The 18,826-nt window shown below is 37.6% G+C and overlaps 1 protein-coding gene across 1 annotated transcript in view; it reads right to left on the reverse strand.

Moving 5' to 3' along the window:
* The window catches only part of LOC135210808 (uncharacterized), a 168,480-nt gene that overhangs the window by 14,460 nt on the left and 135,194 nt on the right, over positions 1–18,826 (reverse strand). The gene's annotated exons all lie outside the window — the stretch shown is intronic.

Here is an 18,826-nt window from a genome sequence, read left to right on the forward strand (position 1 = left end):
CTGATTGGCTGTTGATAACCCAATCACAGGGCCGGAAACTCTGTCTCTCTAGAGAGTTCACATAGGCAGGGTGTATGTTCCATCTCTCCTGAAAGACGTATCCCTCAGGAAAGGTGGAGCATACATCCTGCCTATGTGAACTCTCAAGAGAGACCGAGTTTCCAGCCCTGTGATTGGCTTACAACAACCAATCAGGAGCGTCGTAAGGGACTGGCCTAGACATCGGATGCACGGTTGATGTGAATCTACTATATATCGCTTGTGCCAGTATTGCTACTGTTTATAGCACGGGTAGCGAAAGAATCGTTGAAATTGGGGCCACAAAACAAACGCTATAAATGATTGAACGTTTTCGGCCACTCAGCCAGAGAGAGAGAGAGAGAGAGAGAGACGGAAGAACCCAGTCATGCCACGGGGTGGTCACTCGGAGAAGAAGCCTCTCAATTTCAGGATCTTTTACGCACAATAGAATATCACACCGCCAAGCCAGACACGATATAGTGAAAAGTGCCTTGCTATAGAAGCACTTCAATGTTCCCGCAACAGATAAGGTTTCTTGAGTGAATGTTTCCATTAGCGCGATCTTTATAGGTGTCAAGCCTAAGGGAACAAGATTTCTGGGATGCAACTTTAGGAAGTCTGCAAAGACGACTTGAAGAGTCGCTCTCTTACCTCAGTGTTAAAAGGGAAACTTCAAGTAAACATATTTTAACGGGGTAACAGGAGGAATGCCTCGCCGCTGCACTTTGAACCAACTGTTAGGAGAGGGTGGAAAGTAAGAGAATATGAACTGAGGTACAGTAAAAGGAATGGAAAAGGGGTTGCAGCCAGGGGGCTGAAGGGATGCTACAAAGAACTTGAAGTATTGCCTACAGTTTAGAGCTTGACGGTACCATCCCTTGCAGGGCATTTTCCCACACGAGATGAAGAAGAAAAAGAAAAAAAAAATGACCAAACTAAACTTAGGCATCCAATGTGTAAACAGCATCGTACTCAGTTCAGACAGAAAGTAAATCTCTCTGTATTTTGGTCAACCGCGATTTTTCTTTCCCTTCCCAAGATTGTGTTTGGTTTCAGTAACGGCTTAGTGTATACAGTTGCAAATCCTTCGAGCCTGCTCATAATGTCCCTGAGTATCTTAATTAACAATTTTCACCGTTCGATGAGAGAGAGAGAGAGAGAGAGAGAGAGAGAGAGAGAGAGAGAGAGAGAGAGAGAGAGAGAGAGAGAGAGAGAGACTAATTAAAATGTAAAATGTAATGTTTAATTAAAATGATATACAAAAACATACTTGGGTCATCAGTTTTAAACGATAATACCCATATAAATGATTCTGGAGCTTGAAGAGAGAAGAGGTGAGCGAGAGAGAGAGGGAGAGAAGGAGTGAGAGGTTATTGGCTTCTTAAAATGGTAACAGGTTTGTTAATTGAACTGATATACAAAAACATAACTTACGGTCAACAATTATAAATGACAATGTTCACACCAAACATCTGACTTGAATAGAGAGAGAGAGAGAGAGAGAGAGAGAGAGAGAGAGAGAGAGAGAGAGAGAGAGAGAGTTATGCTTCTTAAAATGTAAGGTTTAATTGAACTGATATACAAAAACATACTTACGTCAACAATTATAAATGACAATGTTCACCCAAACATCTGACTTGAATGAGAGAGAGAGAGAGAGAGAGAGAGAGAGAGAGAGAGAGAGAGAGAGAGAGAGAGAGAGAGAGAGAGTTATACTTCTTAAAATGTAAGGTTTAATTGAAACTGATATACAAAAACATACTTGACGTCAACAATTATAAATGACAATGTCACCCCAAACCATCTGACTTGATGAGAGAGAGAGAGAGAGAGAGAGAGAGAGAGAGAGAGAGAGAGAGAGAGAGAGAGAGTTATACTTCTTAAAATGTAAGGTTTAATTAAAACTGATATACAAAAACATACTTACGTCAACAATTATAAATGACAATGTTCATCCAAACATCTGACTTGAATGAGAGAGAGAGAGAGAGAGAGAGAGAGAGAGAGAGAGAGAGAGAGAGAGAGAGAGTCATAACTAACAAAATGCAATGCATACTCAGTAAGTAAAGTAAACAAACGCTAACTTTAGCCCACACAAAAATACCACTTGGACAAATTCTGACAAATACATGAATCTGACACTCTGCACTGATAAAATACAAGAGCCTGGTAAATATAAGAATAATTAATGTCACGTCTCGATAACGATTATATTTCACCATTTACTTAAGGAAAAATTTCGTTTTTCACTCAGCTAGTACAGTAAAGCTACAAGAAGGAATCTGATCTAACATGAAAATCAAAAAGTTTCTCGAGGCAACGGTTGCAGATACCAACCTGAACTCAAGCCAGATTAAACCACACACATACACACACACGCGCGCGCTTGTACAGAATCAACTCCACCTGACGAAAGAGAAGCTCCCGAGAGCTGCACTTTTGGTCTACGTAAACAAAACATAAACGCATGAACTTAAAATACGTCGGTGCTAAGAGATTATTATCCTTGGCAAAAATGCGCAGAAGTTTCAGGAGGGGACATAATTTCTTTAAATAACCTCGGATAGATTTTATGCGTTAAATATAATGACTGCATTTAGTAAAGAAACATTTTGTATAATGAAAGACATTCGTATTATGATTAACAGCAGGGAAATACGTTTTGATTATTTTCACTCGCAAAGACCGCGTCTGAAATTAACTGATAAATAAAAGAAAAATAAAATAATAATAATAATAATAATAATAATAATAATAATAATAATAATAATAATAATAATATGCTGGAAGGGGATCTTTATTGATACATAGAGAAGAATAGACAAAATTCTATACAAAACAAACGCGGCCATTATTTGCAATAAAAATAATGATAAAATTTAAAAAATAGGATAAAATAATAATATAATAATATAATAATAATAATAATAATATGCTGAAAACCCGGAGCTTTATTGATCCATAGAGAAGAATGACCAAAATTCTATACACAACGAAAACGCGGGCATTTATTTGCAATAAAAATAATGATAAAATTTAAAAAATAGGATAAAAACCCGTCACCTGAAGAGACATTTGCCACTGAAAATCTGACCCTGTTAGACACGTGTAGTTTGTTAACCTGACCTACAAAAATAAAAGTAATAATAACAATAATGGCAGTAATGTAAGCTGGACACACCAGAACAGCAATCCTGAAATCTGGCACCAGTGTTGAGGTATGAACACCATGACAGAACCGCACACGAGTGCTTGGTGTAACCCGACCGCGTCCCCTGCCAAACGTTAGGGGGCGTAACTTCTGCTCACTGTTACCACTGCAAAAGACATAACTGCCGCCGTCAGCCAGTTTCAATACGGCTCTGTACTGTGAGACATTGATCCCTTTCTTGGTTAATTCATCTTAACGCTGAAACTATGAATGCGTCTGCAGACACACGCAAATGGCTGTCAGAGCATGGAACCAATACCCACAAAAGAAAGCAAAAGAAAAATTGAACACAAGGCCAGATAGATTTCTTATCTGCTTTCTAACATGTCGTAAAGTGTTCCAACATTTTCGACACATTGAATCTATGACCTCATATGACCTTGGCTACGCCAATAAACTTCACGTGAAGCTTGTGAGTTTGTTTACGTTCCAAGAACTTGTGTGATACTTCGCAAGCAAGCGGATCCAGTACTGTCACACGTGACACTAACAACGACCACAGCTGAAATTCGGCAGATAAGGTTACTTACCCAATACTCTCTCTCCCCCTCTCTCTCTCTCAATAGATACCTTTGTCACCTAGTCTTCAGCACGATGCTTACAAGCGTACAGATTCAGTACTCTCACGTATGATACTGTAACATTGAAAACTGACAAAATTCAGTAAATTAGCTCTCTCTCTTCTCTCTCAATAAACCCCTCCCGACTAACTTTCAGCACTGCTCGGTTCGTAATGACTCCGGGTCACGACCTATGGCTCTCTAAATAGTTGTACGTAATATCTGCTTCCATAAAAGTACAGTAGTTGTAAGTCTTCCTAGGCTCGTTGTGGATTTAACTGAAAAGCTGCTATTCACTTTATACTGCTGGATCTCTTGTAGACTGCCTTAATTCAGTTATTTCACTACCATTCGCTCCTGTCATATTCTTTTATTTCTAACACTTACAATCGTCAACACTAAAATGACATTTTCAAATAAGATTTAATTAGTTTTTGTTCATACGCCTCCCTGCATTTTTAGCAGAGGATACTATTGCATATTGCATAACCTTTTTTGTGCAATTCCTACACGATATGTTTTTGTATCCCTTTGCTGAGATGGGGAAATAAAAATTCAGAAAAGAATTGGCCTCAAGTCATTTTTATAATCATTACCCTCTGAACTTCTAACGGATTAACGATTTGTCCTTTCAAAAGCGTGGTGGCAATATGTTTGTATCAATACAATTCTGTAGGTTTTATAAAGTTATATATATACATACATACACACACATATATATGTATTGAATTTTTATCACATCACCGTGATTCATATACATGCATTAAGCTACAAATGTCCTTTGATATCCAATTCGCTCTAACCCGGAATTAATATATTTTCATATATGTGGTTAGAAGGGGAATGTTTTTAGTTGATATAATATTTCGTCCTCTCGTGGATTCGAACCAGCGCACAGAGGTAGAGCGAACTGGATATTAAAGGACATTTGTAGATTAATGAAAACCACAGAACCCAAATTTAAATATCCAAGTCTGAAACCAAAGCAAATTTCTCTCAATTCAACAACCCGTCATTAAAGAATTCGCCCCGCATCCAAACCGACGCTCACCGAGATTCTTGCGGGGAAGGAAGGACTGAAAATATTCATCCTGACAGGAACTGCTGCTACCCTGTAACCCGCGTGGCACAGAGGGGTCAACGGTTGCCTGCAATGTGTGTGAACTTGGAACCAATGCTTCTGCAGACAGACAGACAGAATTAACTCTCGGTAATCCGCCCACACTTTCGCCAGGTGAGTACGATGATGTACTAGACAGCTGCTGTAGATGTACTGGAAGCATATTTGTACATTAAAATTGGTTTATTTATTCAGTAAGTAAAGGAATATTGTTATATACATATCCTACTTTCTAGATATAGTGGAAATTGCATTCCTTTCCGTTTGCAACAGCTGCGCAGCGCGTTCCACTGTCTAAAAGGCATTGCGCGAAAAAAAAGGCATAAGCGCGCAATGCATTTCCAAAACTGGAGCGGCTTTGTTTTCTTCTTCTTCCCTTTCTGTCTGGTTTTGTTAATTCTCTTCAGTACGTTTTCCCTCCTCCTCCTCCTCCTCCTCCTCCTCCTCCTCCCAACTACCGTTCCTCGGAAGTCAGCCCCCATCTGCCACCGACTGGCGCAACACCACTTTTTTTACAGGCTCTACAATCTCAGACTTGCCAGTTTTTCGGGTCATGGAGGTCAAAGGTGATTACGTATGGTTTCCCGGAGTTCACAGCCAGCAGCAGCCGTGTGGCTGCGATCTCTCTTTCCTTGTGAATGAGTTTGTATGTGTCTGTGCAAGTTATCAACTGTAATGACTTACTTTAAGGCAGGAGTCGTCTGAACGTCAGGTGAAACTAATATCTAAAGATCGCTGTGTGATTGGAAACTACTGATGGTTGCATGAGTCTTTAAGTGAAGAAACCAATTTATATATACAGGGTGTCCATAAAGTCCCAGTAACATTACAGTTATTTATTGCTCAGAATGGCTTTATGGACACTATATATATATATATATATATATATATATATATATATATATATATATATATATATATGTGTGTGTATACACACACACACACACACACACACACACACACACACACACATATATATATATATATATATATATATATATATATATATATATATATATATAACTATAGAGAGAGCTTTCGAGAAACTGTACGATTTCCCATTTTCATTGACTGAAAGTTCCCTGAACAATTAATTCCATTTCCAAATACATTAATCCAGTTACACAATTGTTGTGGATCTGTTCCTCCATCTCTGAGAGAGTATACCCGTAACGCGGAAGAAAATGGAAAAATACAGGTTCCTCGTTGTGAGTGATCTATGAAAAACGGTATTATCCGATAATCCTCGTGTGTGTAATACTGCCCGGGGCCACAGACGGACTACGACGAAGGTATATAACGCTGCTAGCTATAAGCAGCTGCCGCCTCTCAAAGGTAGTATGTAGTACGTTGCTACCTTCTACCTGCTCCGGTATGTTTCCTTCAACAAGCAGCACATGGTTAAACCTGGGGTCTCCCTGAGGATGTCGTGCCATAGGAACTTCAAAAAGTTCGAGCGGAGATGCGATGCATTACTTCCCTAATGCTATAACCTCCTTGCTTTTTGATACAGTATTATCTACTTATTAATTTAATTGGCTTTTTCCTTTTTGATTACTGAGATCTCTTCTGTATGTATGTCACTTTTCCTTCTATTACTTCTTTTAATGATTACCATATTCTTTGGAAGGTTGAATTTCAAGTCAGTGCCTGTGGGTTTGTTCCATATGAACAGGGTTCATCTTTTGAATAATAATATAATAATAATAATAATAATAATAATAATAATAATAATAATAATAATATAATAATAATGGGATAAACCAAGACAGAACTAGAACACAAGCATCTCCCAGAAGGTGCAACATACGCGACGCACGAAATAATGTCTAATACCTATAAGGGAGGAGATGGAAGCCTTAGGAATGTCTATGAGAGAGAGAGAGAGAGAGAGAGAGAGAGAGAGAGAGGAGAGAGAGAGAGAGAGAGAATGGTTTACAGTAGACTTCTGTCTGCCCAATACGCAAATAATCCCTACAGCTGTCACATCCTAACTGTTGCGAATCATTTCATTATTTGGCCCATAGTCCTCATTTGCGACAACGTTACATTTAAATCGCACCCAACACTGGCTTTTGTCAATTATAACTGCCTTCCAAAGAATAACCAAGTTTTTGTTTTTTTCTGAAGTAAAATGCTGACAATTCATTCAGAATGTTGGATAGAAATAAAAACATTCTTGAAAAGAACACACGAGTAATATTGGTGAAGTCGGTCATATTTGTGTTGGAGGGAATTCTAAGCTTAAAACCGACACCATCTGAGAATACGGGAGATGTGATGGTGGGAAGTTTAAGTTTAAAAAACAGATTCTGAAAATAAGAAACTTTTGATGGTGGGAATTTTAATCCTAACAGAGACAGTCTACAAATAAGAAATATAATGGTGGGAAGTTTGAGATTAAAACAGACAGTCTGAAATAAGAAATATAATGGTGGGAATTTTGAGATTAAAACAGACAGTCTGAAATAAGAAATATAATGGTGGGAATTTTAAGCTTAAAAAGTCTGAAATAAGAAATATAATGGATGGAATTTTAAGCTTAAAAGCAGTCTGAAATAAGAAATATAATGGAGGGAATTTTAAGCTTAAAAACAGTCTGAAATAAGAAATATAATGGAGGGAATTTTAAGCTTAAAAACAGTCTGAAATAAGAAATATAATGGAGGTAATTTTAAGCTTAAAAGCAGTCTGAAATCAGAAATATAATGGTGGTAATTTTAAGCTTAAAAAGACAATCTGAAATAAGAAATATAATGGTGAGAATTTTAAGCTTAAAACAGAGTCTGAAAATAAGAGGTATGGTAGGAACTTTAAGCTTTTTAAAAAGAACAGTCTAAAGATAAGAAACATCTGATAGCGGGAATTTTAAGGTTACAATAGAGAGTCTAAAAATAAGAAAAATTACAGTGGAATTTTAAGGTTACAATAGACAGTCTGAAAATAAGAAAAATTACAGTGGAATTTTAAGGCTACAATAGACAGACTAGAAATAAGAAAAATGACAGTGGAATTTTAAGCTTAAACTAGACAGTCTGAAAACAAGAGAGATAATAGGGTGGGAATTTAAAAGCTTAAAACTTACGGTGTCTGAAAATAAGATATTTGAGGGTGGGAGATTTAGGCTTAAAATAGATTTTAAGTTTACAATAGACAGTCTGAAAATAAGAGAGAGATGATGAGGGCATTTTAAGTTTACAATAGACATTTAAGCTTACAATAGACACAATCTGAAAACTAGACAGATGATGGCATGAACTTTAAGCCTAAAACAGACACAGTCTGAAATTAAGAGATACAATGGTGGCAATTTTAAGCTAAAAACTGAGTCTGAAAATGGGAGAAATATGACTGTAATCAAAGTCTGAAAATAAGAGATACGACGGTGGGAACTTTAAACTCTTAAAATAGGCACCGTCTAAACATAAGATATATACGATATGACGGTAGGAATCTTACGCTTAAAATAGACACAGTCTGAAAATAACAGACTGCTCTCTCTCTCTCTCTTTCTCACTCTCTCTGGGTGTTGCAGGAAAGGTCTTGGGCAACGGGCAAGGGGAGTGGGGGGGAGGGGGGGCTTTCGGTAATCCTCAGAGGAGGGTCAGCGCACTTCAAATTGTGGGGTTCCCGAGACCTACACTTGTAGTACAGACCGACCGCCCGACAGGACAGAGAGACAGACAGACAGACAGGCGACTGTCACTTCTCTACTAAACCCCCTTCCCCCATTTCCACCTCCCATTACGAAATCCTTCTTCACCCTTCCCCCACCTCGCGGAATCTAGCCCCCCCCCCCCCCCCCCCCCCCTCTTCTTTCTCTCCTCTTAGACATCACACGAGGTTTGCAACGCTAATTTGTCTGCAAGGGTCCGGTTTGTTTACGTCTTGCAAAAGGCGCTTTTCCTTTTATTTATTCACACTCCCTCTCACCACGCAAGAGAGGCTCTCTCTCTCTCTCTCTCTCTCTCTCTCTCTTTGTGTGTGTGTGTGTGTAGAGGAGGAATCTCTAGCCGTATTATTCAATTACAAAAATTCATATAATTTATGTATCTTTGAGGAAAGCTATTCTTTATCCTTCTGCATATGTTTCTGTGTGTGTGTGTGTGTGTGTGTGTGTGTGTGTGTGTGTGTGTGTGTGTGTGTGTGTGCAGATGAGGTATTAACCGTATTTAATAAAAAAAAAAATCATCACAATATCCCTATTTTTGAAGAGCTAATCCAAATTTAGGACGCTCTCTCTCTCTCTCTCTCTCTCTCTCTCTCTCTCTCTCTCTCTGTACAGAGGTATCACATCAAACTTTAATACGAACACTCCATCATAAATTACCAATCTTCACGAAAGGTAATTCCTTACCCAGGAGACCGAAAAATTTAAGAGATTAGATTAATCCCCTAATCCTAACAGGTAACCTTCCCCTTAAGAAAAACTGTGGATCAGGATTAGATTAGATTAATGGATACCTTCATATTAACCTCACACATTCTAAGTAACATACATTAAGCTGGCAAGCTAGATTAGTAGGGTCTAAACCTACCAAAGGACAATGATAATTTAATCTGTGGATGGTGGGAAGTCCTATTCGCGCGGGCGTGTGGGAGCTTTGGGTGGGTTGGTGGGGAGGGGGTTGGGGGGGAGTACTGGAGCAATCAACATCATTCCTTGCGAAAATCACATTGCTTATATATGGGGAGGTAAAGAATTCTAAGGCCATGGTATATGAGAGGAAACTTTCCTCTTCTCGCTGGTGAGGTGAATGTCCTTACAAATTAACTAACTAAGAGCGTGCGTGTATGCTGTACGTGCGTGCACGAAATAAGAAATTCATTGCACCGAAATGCTGCAAAGAGGGTTTTCCTTTTATAATCTTCAGGCATCTCCCTAACGGGGTACCAGCAGAAACCACCACTTTTAGCTTTGCATGATACGTTATTTGATATTCTAAAGATTCAAGAATACAAGCATACGTTCTCTGCGTCTTACTATCTTCACACATCTCCCTAACTACGAATCCGCTGTCATATAATGCATGATAAGTTATTAGTTAGTAACTAACCCATTTCAAAGACTACAGAAAAACATATTATGCTCTCCACGTCTCGCATAACTGAATACCCTCCAACCCCCAACCCCCCCATACCCCTGTACAGGCCTCCTTTGTTTTTGAGTTCATCTCTCAAAGAGAAAATAACGCAATTAAATCATAAATCACTGAGAGAAAATAACAAGATATTCGAGTGAGTTCACGTGGGCAGCGCAACTGGAGTACTCGCATGTGCTTGTGGAGAGAGAGAGAGAGAGAGAGAGAGAGAGAGAGAGAGAGAGAGAGAGAGAGAGAGAACCACGGATTTCCAGGCTAGGCTAATCGGCTATAAATACAATGGTAGCATGATGTACAATGGCACTCGGTGACCTTCCGAGTATATTAGTAAGAAATTAGATTTAAATACATACAAGCACATATCTACACATAGGCCTACATACAGCCACAGACACGCACTATATTATATAATGTAGTACTACATCTCGAACCTCGGACAATACCTATGTTACTTAACAAGAGACGTGGGTATCCATACATTTTTTATTTGCGTTTTGTCCACAGATAAGTCTACCAGTAATAAACTGCATTTTTATAACTGCCGTCGTCCAATTCGGGGTCAGCCTTCCTTATCAAAGCCCTTCTCATAAAGGCACACTCTTAAACTATACCGTCATTTTTAACGGTAATGGTGCACTCATTTTTATCCTATTACTTCCGCTCCTAACAAATGAGGAAGTGTTCCCATCCCAACCAAAAGGAAACTTCGGTTCAACAACCGACAACCTCATTTGAAGGCTTCCACTCCGCAATGATTACTGCCTTGGTGGGCATACCGTGAGAATTTCTGAACATGTGGTTAAGATGGATCGATTCTATTACAGAAACCGGAATTTCGGATATACTGACACAGCTGTTAACAATTGTAAGTTTTTTTCTAATCATTCTCTCTCTCTCTCTCTCTCTCTCTCTCTCTCCGAAGAGCTTTGGCTTTGACCATATTGGTCTAGATCAGTGATTCCCCTACAGGACATCTTTCAAGTTTTTCAGCTGAATCAGGACGCAGTACCACCCCAGAAGCAACCCACAACAGTCGACTAACACTGGGTCCCTAATTCTACTGCTAGGTGGACAGAGGCTTTGGGTGTGAAGAAACGAGCCCATCCGTTTCTCCCCGCCGGGAACTCGAACCCCAGATCTCTCTCTCTCTCTCTCTCTCTCTCTCTCTCTCTCTCTCTCTCTCTCTCTAACATTCACAGAAAGCAAAATTTACTTAGTCTATGCATTCAACACACTCCAATTACCCAAGTCATGAAAGGAGAGAGAGAGAGAGACCTTACCTTACAGACCTTACATCTTGTTCGGGTTGCCCCAGGTCCCTCAGTGTGAGGCACCTCTAATGTCTACCAGAGAGTTGCTAGTACATCTTCCGGTATATTTTGCATCTTCCAATCTTGGATGGTCTGGGATGCAGTTTAGATATTTGTCGAGCTTATTCTTAAACACATCTACGCTCACTCCTGATATATTCCTCAGATGAGCTGGCAACGCATTGAATAGACGCTGCATTATCGATGCTGGTGCGTAGTGGATTAATGTCCTGTGTGCTTTCCTTATTTTTCCTGGTATAGTTTTGGGCACTATTAATCTACCTCTGCTTGCTCTTTCTGATATTTTTAGTTCCATGATATTTTCTGCTATTCCTTCTATCTGTTTCCATGCCTGAATTATCATGTAGCGTTCTCTTCTCCTTTCTAGGACTATATAATTTTAAGAATTGTAGTCTTTCCCAGTAGTCTAGGTCCTTAACTTCTTCTATTCTAGCTGTAAAGGAGACCTTTGTACACTCTCTATTTGTGCAATATCCTTTTGATAGTGTGGGTACCATATCATATTGCAATATTCAAGTGGACTACGAACATATGTTTTATAAAGCATAATCATGTGTTCAGCTTTTCTTGTTTTGAAGTGCCGTAACAACATTCCCATTTTTGCTTTACATTTTGCCAACAGAGTTGCTATTTGATCATTGCATAAACATGTTCCTATTCATCATCACACCAAGGTCTTTAACTGCTTCCTTATTTGTGATGGTCTCATTATTAGGTCCCTTATATGCATATAGCTTTCTTTCTCTGTCTCCATAATTTATTGATTCAAATTTATCAGAGTTAAATACCATCCTATTTACCTCTGCCCAATCATATACTTTGTTAAGGTCTCTTTGTAGATCGTTCCTATCTTCATCACAAGTAATTTCTCTACTTATTCTTGTGTCATCTGCGAAACTACTCACTACCGAATCTTTAACATTATTGTCTATGTCTTCAATCATAATAACAAACAGTATTGCAGCTAACACCGTACCTTGCGGCACACCGGATATTACCTGGCTTCATCCGATTTCTCGTCGTTTGCAATAACTATCTGTTTTCTGTTGTGTAAAAATTCTTTTAACCATTTTCCTACTTTATCCACGATATTGTGTTTTCTAATTTTCTTCGCTAATATATTATGGTCTACTTTATCAAAAGCTTTTGCAAAGTCTAAATAAACCACATCTGTTTCATTTCCGCTTTTCATATTTTTGAATATGTTCTCACGGTGGACTAACAGTTGGGTTTGTGTACTTTTTCCGGGTACGAAACCATGTTGTCCTTTATTAAACAAATTATTTTTTATTAAATGTTTCATAATATTTTTCTTCATTACCCTTTCATACACTTTCATAATATGTGATGTTAGACTCACAGGCCTATAATTACTTGCCTCTAGTCTTGATCCACTTTTGAAAGTAGGGGTAATATATGCTAATTTGTGCTCATCATATATCTTGCCTGTATCTACACTTTGTCTTAATAATATTGCAAGTGGCTTTGCGATAGAATGAACTACTTTCTTTAACAAAATAGCAGGAATTCCATCTGGCCCTGCAGCAGCTCCATTTTAATTTCATTAATAGCCTGCACAATATCGGCTTCATTAATATCTATGTCAGCTAAATATTCACTATTTTCATCCCTTACTTCTATATCATTATCTTCATTATCTATTCTAGGGGTGAATTCTCTCTTATATCGTTCTGCCAGTATGTTGCAAATTTCCTTTTTTTCATTCGTTAATCTCCCTTCAATTCTCAGAGGGCCTATTTCTATTCTTCTTTTATTCATCTTCTTCGCATATGAGTATAATAGTTTGGGGTTTTGCTTGATATTTAATAGGGTTTTTTCTTCCAAGTCCCGTTTTTCATTTTCTTTTGATTGTATAATCTTTTGTTCTGCATTTTCTATCTTACTTTTTAGTTCTATAACTTTCCATGCATTTTTTTCTTTTGCAAGACCTTTTTTCCACTTTCTGATTTTCTGGAACAAGATCCTTCTGTCTCTTGGTATGCATGAATGATGTTTACTTTTCTTCTTCGGTATATATTTTTCCACTATTTTCTCCAATATTTTATATAATATCTCCGTATTTACCCTTATGTCATCACTTACGAAAATGTTATCCCAATCTTTGTTTAATTCTTCATTAATTTCTGACCATTTTATATTTTTACTGTAGAAGTTGTATTTTCCATATCCTTCCCACTTTTTCATTTCTTGCTTATCTCTATTTTCACTTGCTTTGGAATGAACTGTTAATTCTATGACATTATGGTCTGAAATACTTCACATTATAAACTATTATTTCTTTAACATAATTCATCTCGTTCACAAATACTAGGTCTAAAGTATTTTTCCTTTCTTGTTGGCAGGTGATTTATTTGTTGAATGTTGTATTCTAGTAGCATATCTAATAGCTTTTCAAATTGCCTCTTATCTTCTGCACTACTATTACTCTCTTTTTTATATGTATAAGTACAACCACAACCTCCTATTCGTTCTTTCCATTCTACGAAAGGAAAGTTGAAGTCACCAGATAGGAGAATAGTCCAGTCCTTGTGATTTCTACATATATCATCCAATTTTTCAATTATTAAGTCAAACTCTTTAGTATTAGGGGGTCTATATATTACTATGGTTCACAATTTTTCAGATTCAAATTCTACCGCTATTAGTTCACATTCTGAGTTACTATATTTCTCATATATTTTTCCTTGTTTTTTGTCTTTCCCATATTGCGGTTCCCCCTTGATTCCTATTTTTTCTATCTGATCTATAAGTTTGGAACCCTTTTTATTTGATCATCATTCCCAGTCTCTTGGGAATACCAGGTTTCACTTATATTCATTATATCTATTTTCTTTTCATTTTGGGTTAGTTCTTCTAAGTACTCTATTTTTCTTTTTGAGTTACTCGTAACTAAACCCTGCGCATTCATCACTATGATGGTTTGCGTGTTTTCTCCTTCATTTAATACTGGTAGTAATAAGGATTTTCCCATGTCTCTTTCCTGTTCTGGTATGTTGTTCTTTTTTTCATTTCCAGAAATTCTGACATTAAAAAATCCAACTTTTCCATAATATTTGATCTTCCTTCATCATAATTATTCATTTTGTGTCTGAATCTGCAATTTTCTCCGTTTCTGCAATATCCTCTTGCATAATAAATACAGTTATTATCTCTTGAGTAGAATTTCGGAGCTGATGCTTTGAAATTTTTTGCTGACACCTCTGCATATCTCATTGGTGGTTTGCTTTTCTCTTTTACCTGATATTCTTGATTTCTCTCTTTATTTTGTTTCTTTCTTATTTTGGATTTTATTAGAGAGAGAGATAGAGAGAGAGAGAGAGAGAGAGAGAGAGAGAGAGAGAGAGAGAGAGAGAGAGACGTAATCAACACGTCATGATAATCTCGTAGCCTATAGTAGTACTACAGTATTCCTGGCACAGTTTTTCAAATTCAAAGCATACAACCAAATTATAAAGTCTAAAGAAGAGGATTCAATAACCATTTACTGAAACAAATCCACTAGGCCTATAACGAGACACCAGACCCCAAAGAGTAGAAAGGAGAAAGCCAAACTGCATTCAGAATCACGTGTATGTGTACTGGTTCCAAAACTAATTGGGAGCATATCGTTGTCGGACACAGGAAGTGGAGAGCGATTTTGGTAGGCGTTCGGGGCGTAGCCTAGGCGTAGGCGGTGGCTACCAGAGATCGTGGGTGGAGCACTGACAAAAGGTGGGCAGGAACTGGGAAACGCTACGGTCTGATAAACTAATCGTGACATCGAAACTCATCGATGAGTTGCGCAAACAGCAAATTGAGGGAGAGAGACAATACTGAACAACGTAGGTTAGTCCTACCTACACCCCCCCCCCCCCCCAAGATGAAAGTATGCGGATATCTATAATAAATACACTTGTAATCGTAAGCTCACAACACCGAATTCTATATACGGAATCATTCCCAATGAAAGACTTCCGGGAAATATACATAAACTTATGCTATCAGCCTATTAATGCAATCATACAAGATACTATTGACTAACCACTAACCTCGACATATTTAGACTCCATATCCGCCAACTTATCTTTTGTGAATCAGCCCAATTTTCTGTCATATAAATTGAACTTTTTTTTTTATGATTTTGTCCTCAATCTGTAAATTGGATATGAGGAGGGGGTGGGGGAGGAGGGGTGTTTTATACTGATCATTATACATCACTTCCCTTTATCTTCTAAATGAGCAGCTGTTACAGCAAATTACATACACCTTATCAGCACAATACCACTTCTCCATTATACATAAATACCTGAGCAATTTTGTACGCAATCATGGGACGGTACCTCCATACTTAACCTTAATTAGGAATAGATTGCCAGGCGTGGGTAGGTAACACGGGAATAATAGGAAAAATATAAGTACAGCTTAAGTTGCATATGGCAGAAAATATTTCTCATGATGGAAAACCATTAAGCATTCATGCCTAACCTAACTAATGATATCTTATTAGATCATTCTTCTCATATTCATACTGCAATCACTACGAACGCACTATACTCTGTTTTTTCCCATCTGTCCATCCGCTTGTGGTGTTTTCGCATGGTAACACTGCGTCTCGGGCTTTCCAAGGCTTTAAATAGTTACGCTACGTGTACGTTTTAGGTAAATAAAAGGATATCTGGGTGTACATTTGCAACTGAAAGGTGTTTTAATAATTTACTGAATGCGAATTACACCGTTAATATTCGAAATAGGATATTATTCAAACCCTGGGACGCAGTGTTACCATGCACAAACACCACAGGCGGATGGACAGATGTAATTTGAGGTTATGTTAATAAAGTAGCAACATTTTAGCTGGCAATGAAAGATTAAGGCTAAATCCTTAGATGAATTATGCTATTTTCATCAGCCACTGGGCAATATGGTTCATGTCAACTCTCAAAATCGTAGGTACAGCAGAATTTTATTCTTTTTTGGCGGGTCTACTAAACTGAAGTTGGTAAGATCCGTAGGTCCACACCAAGCTTCCTTAATCACTTTTATACCTTACCGTCCTCAGGTCAAAGGTCCGTACTATCATGGCGCCAGGTATACTAAATCTAAACCAACCAACCGATAATGCTTACAAACAAACAAATTTTCCATCACACCTGAGCGTTGAAACAAATTTTGTGCAGATTTATTTCATCGATAAAAACGCCTATAAAATATATTAAACCAAATTTGAAGTGTCACAGTAATGACGATATGTATATACGTTATTCGTCAGGACAATCGTATAGACTCGGATAGTAACTGAATAATAGCTTTTACTGCCATGTGAAACTCAGTATACGTTTCCCGTAACAAAAATAAGAAAGTAATGTTCAATCGTTGTGAACATTTTTGATCAACAATAAATGCTGGGAATAATTTAAATCCCTAGTAATGAATGAATGCATATTAAGCATCAGCATCGCTCTGAAATCTAATGAAGTCTACAATATACATGTTTTTACTGAAGCAATGACATCCTTGCCTAAGCAATCAATCACTTTCCCTCAAAGGTAATACGCTGACCATTACTGTTACGTACAAAGGAAAAATACGAGTGATTAGCTAAGTTTCTCTTGACTATACTTCCATTCACACGAGAAATTATTACTTACCGAAAGCACACCTTTTCCGGCAAAACACGCCAATAGGCCTAGGCCTAAAGCATCGTTTTCCTAGTTCCCTATTATAGATGGCATGTCAAGTCTTCATATATGTGTGGTCGATCTCCCTTTTTCTTGTTTATCATTCACAAATAAATATTCCGGAACACACTAACAAACTATAATAACATCCAAGAGGGCGTTTCAGTCATAAATGTCAGTGGCGTGCCTTCGACGAATTAGAGACGGAGGAACATCTCGTATCGCGTCCCGGCACCAACTGAAGTTTCTCATTCTCAGTCTTTGTGTCGTGTTGGTGTTGTTGTACACATGCCGGTGATGCGGTTGCCAACTGCTAATTACGGTTCGTGTTCTAGACGTTTATGGCCCACAAAACGACCAATTATCGGGAGATAAATAATTATAAATCGTCCAAAACTTTTAATTCTTGACATATCAATCAAAACAAAGCTTCCGATAGAGAGAATAACGGTTAAATTTAAGGGAAAAGAAATCAGACTCGTCGGCAACGAGAGCCCTCATGGTGGTGGTACACCTATGGGATTAGCTACGGGCCATAGCTAATTAGGCATCGAAGTCATGTCGGCATACCATACGTGACGCATTTCTATGTAGAGGTATGCGCAAGTATGAAGGGAGAACATTGCATTCCAGTGAAGTCGTGAATATATACCTTTTTGAGTTGAATCTTCTGAGGCGAAGACGCGCAAAGGAACAGGAATGTATTTTGTCAAATAATTGTGGGATCTTAAAGCATTGGGTAAGGCAGGAATTCGGTTCAGGGAATAATTATTCCCTAGTCTTGTTTAACCTATATATATATATATATATATATATATATATATATATATATATATATATATATTAAACAAGACTTAGGGAATAACTGTTTATAAGAATTTACTTGAACAACAAGAATAATATACAAGGAAAGAAGAAATTTTTAAAAATGTAAAAAAATCCACTGACATTAGGATGTAAAAAGGAGGAAAAAAACTTAACAAGCATATCCCTTTGCACTCGGTAAAAGGAATGTTTGCTGACAAACACTGAGCGCTAGTATGCAAAGGCAGGAATATTTGTATATATATATATATATATATATATATATATATATATATATATATGTATATATATGATATGTATGTACACTGCTGCTATAAAGGCAAGTGTTATGGTATATGAAACCAAGATTGCTGAGCCACTCTTAACTGACATTTCTTCATGCTTGTGTGAGTACTGGTATGAAGAGTAATATGAAGTATGATATTATAAACAGTATTGGGAATGGTTATTGATATACAGCTTTGCAGTAACAGGAATTTAGTATGAAATTCCCATTCCTGAGAGAGAGAGAGAGAGAGTCAATGTAATAAAAATTATGAAAATGTTGAGATGAAAGATAGTAAAACGATAAATTGTACAGAGAGAGAGAGAGAGAGAGAGAGAGAGAGAGAGAGAGAGAGAGAGAGAGAGAGAGAGAGAGAGAGAGCTGGTTAAGAACAATAGAAATGCATAAAGGAAATCCGAAAGTCATTCATTCCGAAATAAATGCAGTGAAATTTGCATTGCAAAATATCATTATTTGAAGGTAGGTGTCTGCTTTTCCCATAGTCACTGGTGTGTGTGTGTGTGTGTGTGTGTGTGTGTAAAACAACTTCAAGTCTGCTGATTGTGAATTTCAAATATAATGTAAATGCAGCCTTTGATTTAGAGCAACAAAATTTTCACAAAAAATGAAATCATAAAATAAGGTTTCTTCCGCAATAAAATATTCTATTGACCTTATCTTAAACGAACGAAGTATCTAATACACTGATCTTG

Source organism: Macrobrachium nipponense, chromosome 4, assembly GCF_015104395.2.
Source record: "Macrobrachium nipponense isolate FS-2020 chromosome 4, ASM1510439v2, whole genome shotgun sequence".
In the NCBI taxonomy this organism is placed as follows: domain Eukaryota; kingdom Metazoa; phylum Arthropoda; class Malacostraca; order Decapoda; family Palaemonidae; genus Macrobrachium; species Macrobrachium nipponense.